Source organism: Notechis scutatus, chromosome 6, assembly GCF_049901735.1.
Source record: "Notechis scutatus isolate UNSWTSFEM ecotype Mainland chromosome 6, rNotScu1.2, whole genome shotgun sequence".
Classification (NCBI taxonomy): domain Eukaryota; kingdom Metazoa; phylum Chordata; class Lepidosauria; order Squamata; family Elapidae; genus Notechis; species Notechis scutatus.
This window is the reverse complement of record NC_142014.1, coordinates 15,589,778-15,607,295: the sequence shown is the minus strand read 5'-3', so window position 1 is coordinate 15,607,295 and position 17,518 is coordinate 15,589,778. Positions and strand designations below refer to the sequence as shown.

Genomic DNA, 17,518 nt, shown 5'->3' with positions numbered 1-17,518 from the left:
TAGGCCAGCGGGAAAGTTTAGGCTACAACTTCTCCTTTTTTCAGTTATTGTTGCATGACAACTTAGTAATTGATATCCATTCTTTATTTTTTTCCCCTGCCTTTTTACTCCTTTCAATTTACTGTTCATTCCAATGTGTCATAATCTTCTGCTACAAATGTTGCAGTTACTTGTAGTCACTTTATTCTTCAAGGCCATAATGCATGAATTTTGCAGTTGCAAATGACAAGAGTGATTTGCAATACTTAACAAAGAATTATATAAATTATATATTATATTAATTAATATAACTATATTATATTAATCTCAGAGAATGGGCATAGCTGTGAAATGTGGCTGCCCTTGATAAATTCTACTGGAGTTCAAAATCTATACCAATAGGAGCCTAGATCAAACTTCACAATTGCACAATTTGGGGATATATTTAAAATCCATTTGGATTGGATTTTAAAAGCAGGATGGGTTGCAGGATAGGGTACAATTTTATCCAGCACAGGGAACAAGAAGCACCAGCAATAATACTTCCATGTTGTCATAATTATTTTTTTATTTGTATTTAGTCTACAACTGATCCAGATCTTCATTTGATCTAATGAAAAGTGATAGAGTTGGTGCCTCCAGCATATTGATTTGCGTAAATCCCAAATGTGAAGATGACTTCATGTAGTTTTTTAATGTAGATAATGTATAACAAGGAAAATCAGGTAGATGGTGGTAGAACTAGAATAGAAATGAATCGCTGAAGGTTTGTAATTTCCATTTCAGACAAGCTGTCAAGAAGAATATCATGGTCAATATTACTAAAAGGCATGAGGAATTCCAGAAAAGTTAATAAGGTTGCAGTCATCCTGCACATAGAATGAAAACATACAAATGTCACTGTATGTCAGAAACTCAGGAACCACAGGCCTATCCTGAAAGACATCCAACACCAGCCAGCCAATGACAGATTTATTTCACAAATCACATCTCTTATCTTTTTTTAAAAAAGAACAAACCATGAGAAAGAACATATTTACCATATGCAGAGAAAAGACTCTCACTTTCCATATCAAACCAGGACAAGATAGAAATCATTCATGCCGTAATTGACCTCACCCCTTTCCTAAGAGGTCTGTAGGGGGCGTGCATAAGCGCACCAACGTGCCTACCGTCCCTGTCCTATTGTTTCTCTTATTCTTCTTTTATTTTTCTTATATGTACCCATTTCATGTATTCACAACTATGTATACACTTATACTTATTATCTTGTAAACAATTGGCAAATCAAATAAATAAAAATAAAAAAAATAAAAAATAAAACTAAATATACTTTGTCCCAAAGGATCATGGGCCAAAGGTGCTTTTTCAGGAGGCAACTGGACTTTCTTGTTTTTTTCTTTTGAAGATGTTTCACTTCTCATCCAAGAAGCTTCTTCAGCTCTGACAGGATAGTGGGGAATGGAAGGATTTATATTCCTTGCAGATGGTTGCCTCCTGAAAAAGCACCTTTGGGGCAACCATGACCCGAATGACTGAGAATCTCTACAGACTTTTAAATACTTATTTAAAAAGCTTTCCTCTGCCATGACAGAACCCCTAAGCATTATATATGATATATCATTCAGAACCAGCTCCTTACTGAACCTATGGTCCTTAGTTACGGTCATCCCTATCTTCAAAAAAGTATCTATTACCCCACAGAGTAAAGTAGTATTACTAAATCACATTACTCTGTACAGGTTGCTCATTTGAGAAAGATATGAATTAAGTTATATAATGGTCTCTCTAGCCCACGGGTATCAAACTTGCAGTGTCACATTGCTGTCATGTGATGTTTCATGATGTTTTTCCCTTCACAGAGTTGGGGTAGGCATGGCCTACGAATGACACATCTGGCCTGCGGGCTGCCGATTTAACACTCCTAACATCTAAAGAAGGCTGGAGCCTTCTTTAGATGTTATTTAAAAAAGTGAAAGCAGCTCATGAGAAGGATAGTTCCACAATAGTTTCTCTTAGTTCCACAATCACCACAATAGTTTTTTCTTTCATGGGTACACCAAGTAGCTCCACCCCCAGCCATCTAAATGTACAGGTAGTTCTCAAATTAGAACTACAATTGAGTCCAAAATTTATGTTACTAAGTGAGAGATTTGTTGAGTTTTGCTCCATTTTATGACATTTCTTGCCACATTTGTTAAGTGAATCACTGCAGCTGTTAAGTTAGTAGCATGGTTGTTAAGTGAACCTGGTTTCCCCATTGACTTTGTTGGGTTGCAAAAGGTGATTATGTGACCCTGATATACTGCATATGTCATAAATGCGAGTCAAGCATCCGAATATAAATCACATGACCACAGGAGGCTGCAATAGCTGTAAGTATGAAAAATTGTCATAAGTCACTTATTTCATTGCCATTGTAACTTCAAATGGTCACTGAGTGAACTGTTTTAAGTTGAAAATCTGTATAGCACAAAAATATGCAGAGACCTTTATATGAGCAGCTGGATGCCAAGAGACTATTTTTTCAGAGACTCCAGTGCTGGAGATAGGAAGGTCAATGTATGACAGATAAAGGAAGACAATATAGAAAAACAGCAAGAGGATGCAAGTCACATCAGAGAGCAAGTTAATTTGCACACTCATTTACTTTATCTCTTATGATAAGGTCTGGAGAGCATTTCTCTCATTCGTAACAAACTGTTTTGTTTTGTTTTTAAAAATAAATATGGCTAGGGAAAGAATACAATCAACAGACATTTTAGAAACACTAAAAAGGAAAGAAATGAAAAATGCACACCTCTTGCAATTAATATGTAATTAAAGGCCATATTCAGAGTCAATTAAGCCCACATTTTTCATCCTGAAAAATTAAATGAGAAATAGGAGGGTATTTCCAGAAAAACCAAACTATACTTTACATATGCTATAAATCCAACCTTCTGCCTAATTGATGAATTCCAAGTTCTCAGGTCTCAACATCGTATTAACATCTTTAAAACTTACTTCTTTTTGCAAAATTGTATTAAAAACACTTTTGATATGAGTCTAAGGTGGGATTCCTCTATAACACGGGTGTCAAACTGGATTTCACTGAGGGACATATCAGGGTTGTGTTTGACCTTGAGGGCTAGGGTGGGGGTGGCCAGAATGGGCATGTCTAGCTCGACATCACTCGTGTGATAAAATGTCATTTTTATTAGCACTCTGCCAGCAAAAACGGAGCTCAGGAGGGGTGCTTGCGGTACTCCCAGGCTCTGTTTTTGGCTGTGATGGCCCCCTGCATCCCTCTGATAGAAAAAATGGAGCTCAGGATGGGTGCACACCGCCCGCCCGGGCTCCATTTTTGGCTGCGGCAGTCTCCTGCAGCCCTCTGCCAGTGAAAACAGAGCTCAAGAGGAGCTCACCTGGCCACCTCAAGATCTGGCAGAGGCACCTCAGGCTGGGCCTTCACTGTTTCCAGGGCCACCCCATGGGCCAGATCTAAGCACCCTCTGGGCCAGATCCAGCCTACAGGCCTTGAATTTGACACCCCTGCTCTATGGCAAGCCCAAATTGTATGGTTCAAATACACTACAACTCCAGCATCCCAAACCTTAAGCTAAACTTTTCGTCCATGATATTGAAAAGATTCGGGTACTCAGTAAAAGATCTGCCTTGCATGAACAGGATTCCAGATTCAAGAACTTGACTCTTTAATCTTGAGGATTTAAGAGCTAGAAAAACTGCCATATTCTTAAGAAATATTGACAATCAAGAACCCAGACTGCTGTATTAGCTAGACCAGGGGTGGGCAAACTACGGCCCGGGGGCCACATCCGGCCCGTTGGTCTGTGAAAAAAATAACTGCCATTGGTCTGTCCAATCCGGCCCGCCCCTGAAAAAAAATTGCTAGGTGTGGCGTATTGCCCTGTGCCGCATGGCCCCCAAAGCTGCAAAACAGTGCGGAGCGATCTAGGGGTAGGAAAGAAAAGAAATTTGCAAAGGCCTCGGCTGGGAGTTCAAATCACCTTCGAGTGCGACCTCTCCGAAGGTGAGTCCCGCCGATCCCCCTTTTTCCGGGCTTCCAGGCTTAAACTTTGCAAAGGCAAAGCTTGCAGGCTGGAGCGTCTTCCCGCCGAGGATCGGGAAGGGTTCCACCCGGCGGGCGGGCGGGCTGCTTGGAGCCACCTAAAGCTAGGCCGCTGCTGGTGGAGCCTTGCCCTGCCTTGGTGCCCCGCTTCCCGGCTCGGCGGTCCTGCTCGGCGGCACTTTAAAAGCCTGCTCCCAGCACCCGAGCAACTTCCCAGCAACTTTCGGCTTCGTTTTAACTCACGGGCGCCAGGCATGATATTCCGCTCTGAAAAAAAATCGGGCCGGCCAAAGAGACCCCCTGCCGCGTGCCCGGGAGTGCCCGCTGCTTTCCCTCGCGGGCCGGGCGACGGCGTGTTGCACGGAGGCTGGTCTGTGGCTGGCCCAGCTCCCTTTCCTGCCGCTCAGCGGCCTCCGCCGCACCGCCCGGGCTCCGCTCTGGTATCCGGCTGGGGCTGTCAGGAGTTGCTACCGCCGGTGCAGCTCACGCGGCTCCAGTCGCGTTGCCTCGGGAAGGAAAGGCAAAACCAGGAGCCGCTGCTGCCGTTGCAAGCGCCGCCGCGGCTCTTCCTTTTTGCCTTTCCTTCCTGAGGCAACGCGGACTGGAGCGCGCGCCCGCGCCAGCAACTCCTGACTCGGGGCCTCCGAGGGGAGGGAAGGAGGAGAAGGGGGGAAGGGTGGGGGGCGATTCCCAAAAAATCTTGTGCTGACCCGGCCCGTCTGTCAAATTTTAAAAGTCAATGCGGCCCCCGAGCCAAAAAGTTTGCCCACCCCTGAGCTAGATCAATGGCCTAACTCGGGAAAAAGCATTTTCCTGTGTTCCTTATTGTCCTTGTCAATTTGCAATTTACAATCATCTGGAGAGTGTTTACTCTGACTGAGACAGAAGCCAACACTGAGTTTCCATTGCATGCTTCGTGCATTATTGATCATCCATGCTGGTGGCCAAGAGTCTGACAGCAGCTTTTACCCATTACATTTATCCCTATAGTCCCTCACTGCAAGAAGATTAGCCGCAGAACTCAACCACAGGCAATATAAGCACTTGTTTGGGTCTTTTTCTCATCGTCTGACACAAGGAAAATTGAACCCCATAATATTTACTATGCAGGGTCTTTTATAACTCTTAGCAATAGCTTGTGTTCTGCTGTTCCTAACAATTCCTAGTGTTCTTTCTCCCTAGCACATAGTTTGTTAAATCAAGTGAAACATATGGTAGCAAACTCTAAGGCTCGGAGCAAAAAGCAATCACACTAGAACTGTAATATATGTCAGTTATAGACTGCCCGGGTTTTGGCAGATTTGCAAGATTTCAATGTTAACCTTCATTTCTTCTGCTGCTGCCAATCAAAAAATGTGGAAAGAATGTACTGGACGCAAGTTTTAATGGAACTTTGTTTAATGGGCACTTCCCATACTCTATAGAAGTGCTTTTCAAACTTGTCAACGGAGATGTGTTGACTTCAGCTTCCAGAATTCTCCAGCATGCTGGCTGGAGAATACTGGGAGTTGAAGTCTACACATATTATGCCATTTTCTCAACAAATCGTTTCCCCAAATGTCTGTGCAAAAAAGGCTTTACAAACGTATACCTATTGATGAAAATAGCTGAAAGAAATACTGAGGAGGAATTTGAATGGTAACTACATGCACTTTCAAGAAGACTTTTTTAAAATGATAAAAAAATAAGACAAAAAATGAGATAAAATCATATGTGAAAGACTGAATAGTTCAGTCACTGTGTTCTTATTTACTCAACTCAACATTTGGTCAATCCACAAATTAAAAGATCTCATCCTACAAATCCCAGTTTTAATTTAGAAATCTTAAGTTTATTCCATCATTAGTACCCAGAGTGAGACTCAAAGTGGACTAATGGTGAAGACATTGAACTAAAATGAAGGCCAGCTTCGAAGCCACACCTAAGGTGTGAAAATGAAACCTTTGGCAAATCCTGGGCCAAAGGTTTGTAATTGTAGGAACAGTGTAAACGGAGATCCCCAGGGAAATTGTTTTGAGTTTTTTGGTGGAAAGGTAGCAGTTAAATGTAATCAATGAAATAAATCAACCTCTCCAATTATGTAACATACAAGATCTACTACTACATCTTTCTAAGTGAAAAATCTGTTCCACGGGGCTACTAGCTGCTTTCAAAGTCTACTAATTTTAAACTCTGAAGCAACAGCAACTTCATAAGAGCCAAAATGATCAGTCTGAAGAAAGCAGAATAAGGTTTACATAATGCAAGCTCCTCTATTTTTTATCTGCATCATAACACTGCATGCATATCCCAAAGGGGAGGAGTTTGCAGAGTGACACCACTCAGACAATGTTGATCAAAACATCCAGAATTTCAGATGCTCTGGAGATACTAAAATGCTGTCCATTGGCAGAAAAGCACAAGATCAATTCATTTTTTTAAAAAACAACATTGGGTTTTATAGGTGAATAATATTCAGGCAACTATCTCCACACTGATCCATCACAAGTTATAGTGATGTCATGGAGGAGGTAGATCTTAATGCCTACAGCATAACAGTCACTGCTGTGAAATCTCTGCACGCTCTTGAAGTAGAACTCACCATTATATGGATTCCAGTTTATGTGAAAGCTACCCCTTGCAGAAAATCACTGTAATGTGGAAAAGATATCTTTATTCATGTCACTCAAGTGAGGAAAGAGAAAACACTATTCATTCTTTATGCCTTAAAATGAGTAGGAAAAAGCAGTGACTGAACAAGACATCTTTTTATATAAGAAGTATGTAAAGATAATATTTTGGTACCACTCGATGTTTGTCATAGGGACACATTAACTGCAATGGCCCCTGGTAGATCTGTTTCATTCCCGCAAGACTGTGATTTGTGATGTGCTTTGATATCAATCCCCAGGCACTGAAACCTGCTGCATATATCATAAAGAAACACATGTGTCTCACAACCACCTATACTTTGTGGTTGATCAAAGATAGCTCATCTGCTTGGAATTCAGGTTGTAAAGCTATCTTAGCATCCTACCTTTGATGTCATCGTGTGAATGCCTTAATTGGTTTCATTGTCCCACCAACTGCTCCTTTGTGTCACAGTGAAAGCACAGCCAGGAAAGGGACAGGAAAGGAATTACTGTTTGCACCTTGAAACACAATGTTAAGTTCTTGTTTGATTATGGTGGTAGAATATTTTATGCTAATAAATAAAACCATCCACTAGGTCAGAATGCCTGCTTTTCAATAGAGTCTCCATGGTCACTAGCTAAAATGTACTTAAATACCGCTTGCTTGAGTAGGTTTTGCTGAATAACTGCCAGGTCACAACTATTTTGTATTATGGAGCTAGCATGCCATAAATTCTCAAAGGATGTTGAAGAGCTAGAGCAGATCTTGGTGACTCACAGGGACAGCAAGACAAGTGGGGAAGAGTTGACCTGGACTATCAGGGTCCATACAATTCCAGATTCCAATTCAAACACCCTGTGACATCCAAACACCCTGTGCAATCTACAAAAATACGTGTCTTAAATAGTCAATCTGATTAAGGACCCAAATCTTGTTTGTATCCCAACTTTCTCTTTCTCTTATACTTACAGATTTTGTTACTTTGACTGAGCCTTGGAATGGTGTTATCCCTTGCTTCTGTTTCATTTCTTTCTCCCCCTCCACCCCAGTTGTTGTTGATCTAAGAAAAAAAAACTAACAAAACATGCGGTCTGTAGAGATTCTCAGTCATCCAGGTCATGGTTGTTCCCAAGGTGCCTTTTTAGGAGGCAACAAGAAAGTCAAGTTAATTACCTGGATGACTGACAATCTTTACAGACGTTTAGCTATACAATTTGGAATGAACACCCTTTGAATCAGTGATGGTATTCTACCAGTTCGGCCCAGTTCAGGCAAACTGGTAGTAAAAAATGCTACTTTTCGACCGAACTGGTATTAAAAAAACAGCTACCGGTTTGGCTGAACCAGTATTTTTTTAATCCCGATGTTGTTCCGATGATCAGCTGTTCCGGGATCCTGCTCGCTATCTTACTGCTTTGTCCAGGAGGCTTCCCTGAGGCTCAGGAGGCAAACAAAAAAAAAAAAAACCCAGAGTGCAGGGGTGTAGTGCAAAGAAAGAAGAAGCCATGCCCACCCAGTCACATGACCATGCCCACCTAGCCACGCTCACCTAGCCACACCCACAGAACTGGTTGTAAAAATATGTGCATACCACCCCTGCTTTGAATGATGTGAGAGTAGAATAGATTTCTACAGGAAAAAGTTACACACTACAGGAACCAGGAACACTACTCAGGTGATCCAGATAAACCTCCAAGTGCTTCAACGACCCTCTAAAAGGATGCAAATGACCAGCTCTCTGCAAGGAATATAAATTCTTCTAGTCCCACCTATCCTGTCAGAGCTGAAGAAGCTTCTAGATGAGAAGTGAAATGTCTTCACAAGAAAGCCCAGTTGCTCCTGAAAAAGCACCTTTGGGATTAGAACCCTTACCTTCCAGTGTGTCATATTCATCCCAGTGTTGAACAGGCACCAGAGAGACCCAGGTTTACCAATGAAACTCATGGGAGGACTTTGGCCAGTCTCTCTGAACCAAGTTCCCTCACCTAGTTCTTGTGGGGGGAAACAGGAGGCTGGAATGTTGTTTACATTGTTTTGAGCTTGTATTGCAAAAGAGGGCTGCAAATCTAATAAGCAAACAAATCTGCCAGTGCAATGCATTAATTCCTATGGAAATAGGATGTTGAATGCCCACAATGTGCAATTTTTAAAAGAATTTTTTATTAAATCTTTTAAACGAGAAGATAAAAGCTAAAACAAACTAATGGGCAGTTAGCAGGGGAAAAGAACAAGAAGGAAATCAAAGAAAAAGCAAACCGTGTAAGAAAAGAGAAAACAAGTTAAGAAAAATAGAAAAGAAAAAAGTATACTGTAAAAAAGTGGCTTTGGATATTCTTCACAGAAGTTATACATAGAAATGTATTTTAATCTCTCCCTCAAAAGTACACATCATATTACACTTTTTTTCTATACTGTACTGTGTCTAATCATCAAAACCTGAAGTCACAGGTTCATTTTTATTTTCATTTTTATGCAAAAAGTCCATAAGACACTTCCAGTCAGCAATATGCAAATGTAGAATTTTTTTGCTGGACAGTTTATGAATTCCTAACTGCAGCATTTACACCTCTGAAAACAGACTTTGCTTTAAAAGTAAAATATGAAGGGATTTATGTCGACCATAAAAACAGGGGAGCATATTTTTTTTTTTTGCTAAATGCCCTGTGCTAAGCTATGACACAAAGTGAAAACTTCCCTAGATATCATATATAACCTGCAAATGTATTATTACCTCAGTTGTTGCCAACATTTTCATACCTGGATCATATTTTTCCTGCATTAAAAAGTTTTTATTCTATCCCATAAGTTAAAAGTGCCTTTTTAAATCAGCCTAATGAATAATCAGTTCTCCTTGCAATAGGCAGTTCAGTGAAGTATGCAGTTATGAACTGATTTAGCTAGTGTCACTTCTCTCAGAGAAAACCAGATACATCAATACATTTTTTAAAATATCATGCGGTTTCTTGGAATGCCACTACTGTTGGAACGAAGAAAGATTACTGTATATAATACTATTGGCTAAATGCATACATCATTATGACATTCATTCACACACATCAGAGTGCTAGAACCTTAGATTATCTATCCTACACACAATAAAATAAACAAGTAAGAAATTGTGACCCTTGTTCATTAAGCCAACTACCCTTTCTGCCAATTTTCTATCACCTTCAGCATTACTCTTTCCGGGTAAGTGTGTGTCCCATTGTTTATGCAGACCCGTCCATTACTTTTTTTTGGAAAAGTTTTTTATTTCATAACATTAACAAAGACAAACAGATAAAACCATATTTCTCTTCAACGTTGTGTCGGTTGGGTACATATATCTTGTCAGAGGACTACATTTGGCTTAAGAGGAACCTGCTCAAGGCCACATTTTCCCAAGTAAGTGTTGAACAAGATGAAAAATCTCTCCAGAGGACTTACGGTTTGCAAAGCTTCGGCGGTGGCAGGAATCCGCGATTGTGCGCGGTTTCTGCTGCGCTCGCCGCTGGAGTGTCCCCGATCCAGCCGGATTTGGGGGCTATAGTTACCCCGTAGAGGTAACTGAAGACAGGGGAGATCCAGCAGGGGTCCAGGGAAAGTTTTTTATTTCATAACAATAACAAAGACAAATAAATAAAACCATATTTCTCTTCAACGTTGTGTCGGTTGGGTACATATATCCTGTGCACATCATCCATTACTTTTTTGATCACCTCATCAATATGAAGGAACAATACAGCAGAATAACAGAGTTGGAAGTCTTCTAATCCAACTCCCTGCTCGAGCAAGAGACCATTCCAGACAAATGACTGTCCAATTTCTCCTTAAAACCTTCAGTGACAGAACACCCATAACTTCTGGAACCAAGCTGTTCCACTGATTCATTATTCTTGCTGTCAGAAAATTTCAGATCGAAGTTGGTAAGTTTTCATTGGATACTTCTTGTCCTGCCCTCAGATGTTTTGGAGAATAAGTTGGCCCCCCTCCTCTTTTTGACAGTCACTTAGACATTGCAAGACTGCTACTGTTCACCCCTAATCTTTCTCTTCATCAGACTAGACCTACCCAGTTCCTGAAACCATTCTTCATATGTTTATATGAAGTAACGAGAAACTTTCTGACAGTAAGAACAATCAACCAATGGAACAGCTTGCCCTCAGAAGTTGTGGGAGCACCATCACTTGAGACTTTCAAGAAGAGTTTGGACTGCCATCTGTCAGAAATGGTGTAGGGTCTCCTGCTTGGGTGGGGGGTTGGACTAGATGACCTACAAGGTCCCTCCCAACTTTGATTATCTGTTATCTGTTTTAGCCTCCAGTCCCCTAACCATATTTGTTCTCCTCTGCATTCTTTCTAGTGTCAACATATTTTTTATATTGTGGTGACCAATAATGAATGGAGTAATTGAAGTATGGTCTTAACAGAACAGTATATGGTGGTACTAACACTTCACATGACCTTGATAGTATCCCTCTGTTGATAGGACTGCATTGTCCTTTTTTTTTTTTTTTTTTGGCAGCTACAGCACACTGCTGGCATATATTTAAGTTCTTGTCCACTATGACTCCTAGATACCTCTCCCAGTTACTATGTTGAGTCAGATACCACCTACGCCTTTGTTTTTTCTTGCCTAAATGTAAAAGCTTACTTTTCTCACCATGGAACTGCATTTTGTTGGATAGGGCCCAGCATTCTAGTGTATAAAGATCCTTTTGCATCTTGAGCTTATCCTCAAAAATGCTGGCTGTTCCTCCTAGCTTGCTGTCACCTGCAAATATGATGAGTTCTCCTTTTATCCCCTCATCTAAAATCATGTATAAATGCTGGAGGAGCTGAATGCTCTTACAGCACATATTTGACTGCTTAAACACTAAAATTCCTAAGCTGATCACTCAAGATGGAACCAAGCTCTTATTTGATTGAAACAGATATCAGAGAGAGAGGAATATGCAATTATGTGGGTCAGAGGACTACATTTGGCTTAAGAGGAACCTGCTCAAGGCCACATTTTCCCAAGTAAGTGTTGAACAAGATGAAAAATCTCTCCAGAGAAGGCTGAGCACAGCCTTTTCAAGCAAATATGAAATAAAATATTAAGTCATGAAAATCATTGATACATAAGTATGGAACAGAAGGCTGAAGAGAAAATTACAGACACCTGTGTCACCTTGCTCCCCTCTGATTTGAAACCTCTCCCCAGCCTCAGAACAGCAGAGTTGCCTATAAAAGCTGAACCTTGAAACAGGTGTGAGAGGAGATTGATATATTTTTGAACTTCAGTGACAATGGCTAGAATAGCTGCAGCAACTACAATGAAAAAAGCAACTAAATAAACAGAAAGTCCTGGAAGACAAAAAGATCAAGGTAAGCACAATATTGGAAAGGTGCCAATGCTTTACTTGTTGGTCAACAATAAAGAAGAAAATAACAGTAGAAGTAACCCCACTGAGAGAGAAAGGCGTTAAAGACAGGTCACAGTCTCCAAGAAAACACTGTTTTATTCTAGCAGTAGTACGGTATCAATGGCATTAAGGCACTGTTTAGTAGGAATAGTATTATATAGCACAGAATACAATACAGAATATAGAAAAGAATACAAATACAAGAAGTACAGTAGTAGAATATAGAATAGAATATAGGCTATTCACTGTATAGCAGGGGTGTCCAACCTTGGCAACTTTAAGACTTGTGGACTTCAACTCCCAGAATTCCTCAGCCAGCAAAGCTGGCTGAGGAATTCTGGGAGTTGAAGTCCACAAGAATTAAAGTTGCCAAGGTTGGACACCCCTGCTGTATAGTATCAATAGTAAGAAATAAGATACAATATATGACAAGAAACATTGCAAGAACTCAGATATGTCTGTATAATATGATTTTTATGTATTGGATATTTGTTTTCAACATGAAGTATCTACTGAACCCATGTTAGGATAATAAAAATCCAGTTGGCTAGGGTTCAGTGCTTTTGATGGATCTTTGAACTTGAGTTAACAAATTGAGTATAGTCTGAAAAGGACAATGAGGAAATTGTATGCAACCTCAAATCTGTTATTCTTGGTTGCTATTCCTATTTTCAAACACATATATTATCATGGGTATTAGCAAGAGGGTATATATTAACACACATATATCATTGACTGACACAATCAGTCAAATATTACAGTTTATATACCTACATCAGATTTATGGCCCAAGTAAGCAATTCTAGCATTTACTTTAAGTAATTTTTTATGCACATATTGCATACGGGGCATTTTGACATCAGTTGTTTTTTTTTAAACAGATGCTGTTTATACTACTTTTTCTGAAAATTTCACATCTCTGAGAATGGCCAAATCTATCAGTTTCCTTTTCTGCCACACTAACTTTAATTTTATTTAAAAATAATATTTCCTTATGCAGTAGTGTTTTGATTCTCTTGGTGAAAAACAAAATCTCAGTCATAATTTCTTGTAAAAAACAAAGCAAACCAAACCAAATTTCCAGAACTTTGACCTGTCCATTGCTGGGTGACTTATGTTGAAATTAAAAATGACAAGACTGCCACATGGAGTAGCAGCTTTCATTCAGCCACTAGAAATATGTCTGAATGGGTTCAGAGATATTTTACTGCACAGCAAACAAATCCCACTTCCTGGATAGTTGAGTGTCACTTTCTCCCTAGGTCACATAAACTTTCCCATCCATTTCTGAAGAAATGTATCCAGAGGTGGTATTCAGCAGGTTCTGACCAGTTCTGGAGTATGGTAGTGGGAATTTTGAGTAGTTCGAAGAACCGGCAAATACCACCTATGACTGGGCCCACCGCGCCATCTATTCTCTGCCTCCCATTGAGTCCCAGCTGATTGGCTGGGTCTTCTTTGGTTGCCCTGCACAGGAGAACAGAGCTGGAAAGCAGGTTAGTGGGATGGGGAGGGAATGGGGATTTTGCAGTATCCTTCCCCTGCCACGACCACCAAGCCATGCCCACCAAGCCACGCCCATAGAATCGGTAATAAATTTGTTTGAATCCCACCATTTTGGGAAAGTCTTCTTCCTTTTTTAAATGAACTTAATCAAATTTCCCATCATTCCTACAGCTCATTTTAAGCTATAAAAGTCACCAAAGGAAAAAAAATGAAACAAGTTGGAGATGGCCCAGAATGCCCTCCTTCAACCTGGCCTTCAGCTCCTCCTGACCAGACACTGTGCATAAGCACTACAGCAATTAGGCAGATCACTCAGTCTCTGGATTGGATGGGTCCATTGCAGTTAATATAAGTTTATTATAAGCTGCACTGGATCAGATAATGTCAGGGATTCCCAGAAGATTTGCTTTATGATCTTAGCATTTGTGCTAAGATCATAAAGTGCAGCCTTACAACTAAAAGTGCAGCCTTACAACTAAACATCTGCAGACTGGAATAACCTTGCATAGATTCCTTTCAGCTGGCATTCCCTCAAGAATTCAACTGTCCTGGTGTCTGCTAAGAAAGCATTCCTCTTCCAAACTCTTTCAGTTTTCTTATTTTCTAGCCAAGTTAGATTTGTGCACCATAAATACAGCACTGATTTTCAATCCCTCCAATGTTAGATCCCTGGTTCAAACATCAATCTGAAGACTTCAGTGGATCCTTTTGCCTCCTCTGCAACCCCCCCTTCAAAAGATCATTTGCAGTAATTGAAAATGCACATTGCATCTATTAAAGGAATACTTAACTCAACTGTTAATAAAAGTTTTCTTCCTGAGAGAAGACTTAGATTCCTCACTATAGACAATTAAGGACAAAGGCATTCATTTACATGAGAAAAACTGATGTGAAATAGGTTTCAAAAATCTCATAGATGGGACACATTTTTTGATATGAAAGAAAAACATGAAAATTGCCACTTTAAGAAGCTGTATGTTGCCCAACCCATGCATGTTTTTTCTATGGCCGTTGGAATTGAGATGCTAAAATCCAATTGGCCATTAGATAACAGCAAGGGATTGATATGCATAATATTACATATCTGTGCTGAATTTCTGAATTATCTGGATTTCACAGTCGAATGTTGGTAGCTCTAATTTTATATAACTTTGAATTAAGAGACTATGTCCTGCTTTATTTGCAGTAGAAAGCTTCTTTTCACATGATAGAAGAATCTATATGTGGGAACTGGAACCTGGGAAGCAATTTTTAAAATATTCCCATCTCCCCTTCAGCCCCTGAGCTAAATGAGAAAAATCTAACATTCCTCAATAATTGTATCTTGCTTGGCTCTAGACATATGGGTAGATAAAGCAGTACTTTTGATGTGAAATGTTCTTTTCTCCTTAATTAGCAATTAATAGCCCACAATTTGTGCCTAAGAGCATATTGGACTGAGGTTGAAGCAGCTTCCGTTCATGTCTAATTGTCTTTTTATTTTTGGAGAGGGGAGGAGGGGAGCAGAGGCATGTTTTCAGATATGTGACTCACATAACAAGTTCGCTCTTGTGTGACCAACATTCCCTCCACCCACCCCCAGCATGCATGCATGCGGCATGTCATCAACCAATGATTTCATTTAAGTTTGCAAAGGCTACTTAGATTCCAAACATCATAGCTTGAGCTGACTGCAACAAGCCAACTCATTGGATAAGCAGAAGTGCTATTCCACGCAAACTGCAGAGCATACCTCTAAGGAATCAAATGAATACACACACACACACAGAATGAATGCACGCACACACACACAGACACACACACACACACACAAAGAGAAAGTGTACATGCAGTACATGCAGCTTTTGTTTCTTTAATTTAGTTCTACCTGGCTTAACTTTCCACTGCAGTCTCATTTCCACTTTGTATGTTTGTCTCTCCAAACTTTTAATAGTTTGGCCAGACTGCTATATATTGGATATCCAAGGAGGTTGGGGAATTAGTTGTATGGAAGATAAAATTCCACAGGATAGTGGTAACTATTGTTTCTTATCAAATTAGAAATCAAAGTATAGGTATCCTCTAAACATAGAAATTACGTGACGTGAAATAACTAGAGAAGAACTGAAAATATGTTTGTCTACACAGCAAAAAGGATCAGAGAAGGTTAAGGTGTCAGGGGCACAAATAGTCTCATTGAAAGAAACTGATACCCATGTAAGAAATAACCCGAAACAACATCAGTTCAGAAAGCTGTGAAGCTTAAAGATTCAAACAAACATTGCATCAGAGTTTAACAGAAACGTAATGCTCAGCCCAGGTTCATGAGTCATAGAATTCTGTAATTTGGCTGGATGCACTCAACATCATTTTCCACATATCTTATTGTAGAACATGTGCAGATTATTTTCATTGTGAAGCAATATCTAATTGTCTCCATAATGTTCCAAGATAGTTTTCTGTCTATGGAAACAGTACATAGAGGTGAATGTTCTTAGATTCCAGGGGACTCCAAATTTGGCAAATTTAAGACTTGTGAACTTCAATTCACAGAATACTGAAGTCCACAAGCTTTAAATTGCAAAGTTCTTGCCAAGTTGTAAACCCCTATTCTTACAGGAAAGCAGAAGAGGAACAAAGCAAAGAGTAAATACAATCTGGGATATATGATCCGGGGTGGGATTCAAATTTCTTAACAACCGGTTCTGTGGGTGTGGCCTAATTTGTGGGCGTGGCTTGGTGGTCATGTGACTGACTGGGCATGGCTTGTATGTAAATATTGTAAATACTTGTGTAAATATTGAATTTTTTATTTTAAAAAAAGAACAACTTTTACCCAAAATCAGTCAAAGGAAGCAGGCAGATTGAGTTGCTTGCAGAATCACAGATTCACTCACAGATCTACCTTTCTGCAATCTGCTGCCTGAGTATGTCACATAAAATTTGCTTATACAACTCAGGCAAGTTGGATGGCGTGCATGCGAGATAAGGAGTGACTAGGCAGGGAGGGGAGGGGAGGGGAGGGGCAGGACCAGACAGTGGCGTGATTTGCCAGTTCTCCAAACTGCACAGAATGGTAACAACCGATTCTATAGAACTGGTCTGAACTGATAGAATCCCACCTCTGTATATGATCCACAAACAATGAGAAGGCTTCAAGTTACAATTAGACTTATATAAAAAAAAGTATTTTTTTTTTGTTTGCACCATTCATGCACAGAGATGCCGCAATTCGTTTGCTGTTATACTATTTCTTTTTCTTTGAAAGTCATCACTGATCAACTTGAAACATTCTGCATTTCTTGCTGTCCTGTGATTTATACTTATAGCCTCCCTTTCTCAGCTTGATCTTACACATTCAGGGTGGCTTTTGCCTTAGCTGAAGGGAACAATCTGGAGCAAAGAAATCTAAAACTCCATGAGAAAATTCCATGGGGGTGGACGCAGTTTAGAAAACAGTGGTAATATTTCACAATACAATTCTACCTTGGTTTGTTTTGTAACAGCATGTTCTCAAGCCAGGAAAAAGAACTCCATGTTCCATAATGAATCGTTAGTTGTTCTTCTGGAAATTGAATTTGTATGTCAGTGAAATCATGATATAAATCCACAGTATCATACTCTATTTTCTATCACATGCTCTTTTCTGTCAGACAGTTGCTGGAGGAATTGTTATTGTGCTTCATTATTTCAATCTTTAGCAGTGAATCAATCATTAAAATAAACTGTACTAGCATCTAATCTCTTCTTCTCTTTTGAAAGATCGGCCATTTGGTCACATCCATTTCCTTGAAAGACACATACACATTTATATGGATTCAAGCCAGTGGTTGGATTCAAAAAATTTTAATACTGGTTCTGTGGGCGTGGCTTGGTTGGCGTGGCAGGGGAAGGATACTGTAAAATTTCCAATCAGAGGTGGTATTTGCTGGTTCTCCGAATTACTCAAAATTTCCACAATCGGTTCTCCAGAATTGGTCAG

The 17,518-nt window shown here is 40.0% G+C and overlaps 1 long non-coding RNA gene across 1 annotated transcript; it reads right to left on the bottom strand.

Moving 5' to 3' along the window:
• Nucleotides 1-620: 620 nt before the first annotated feature.
• LOC148130131 (uncharacterized) lies at nt 621-8,608 on the bottom strand. Its single transcript, XR_015750206.1, has 4 exons — nt 8,537-8,608; nt 6,633-6,681; nt 2,780-2,842; nt 621-770 (listed from the first exon to the last, which is right to left on the bottom strand). It is a non-coding gene; the product is annotated as an uncharacterized LOC148130131 (long non-coding RNA).
• Between the last annotated feature and the right edge of the window lie 8,910 nt (nt 8,609-17,518).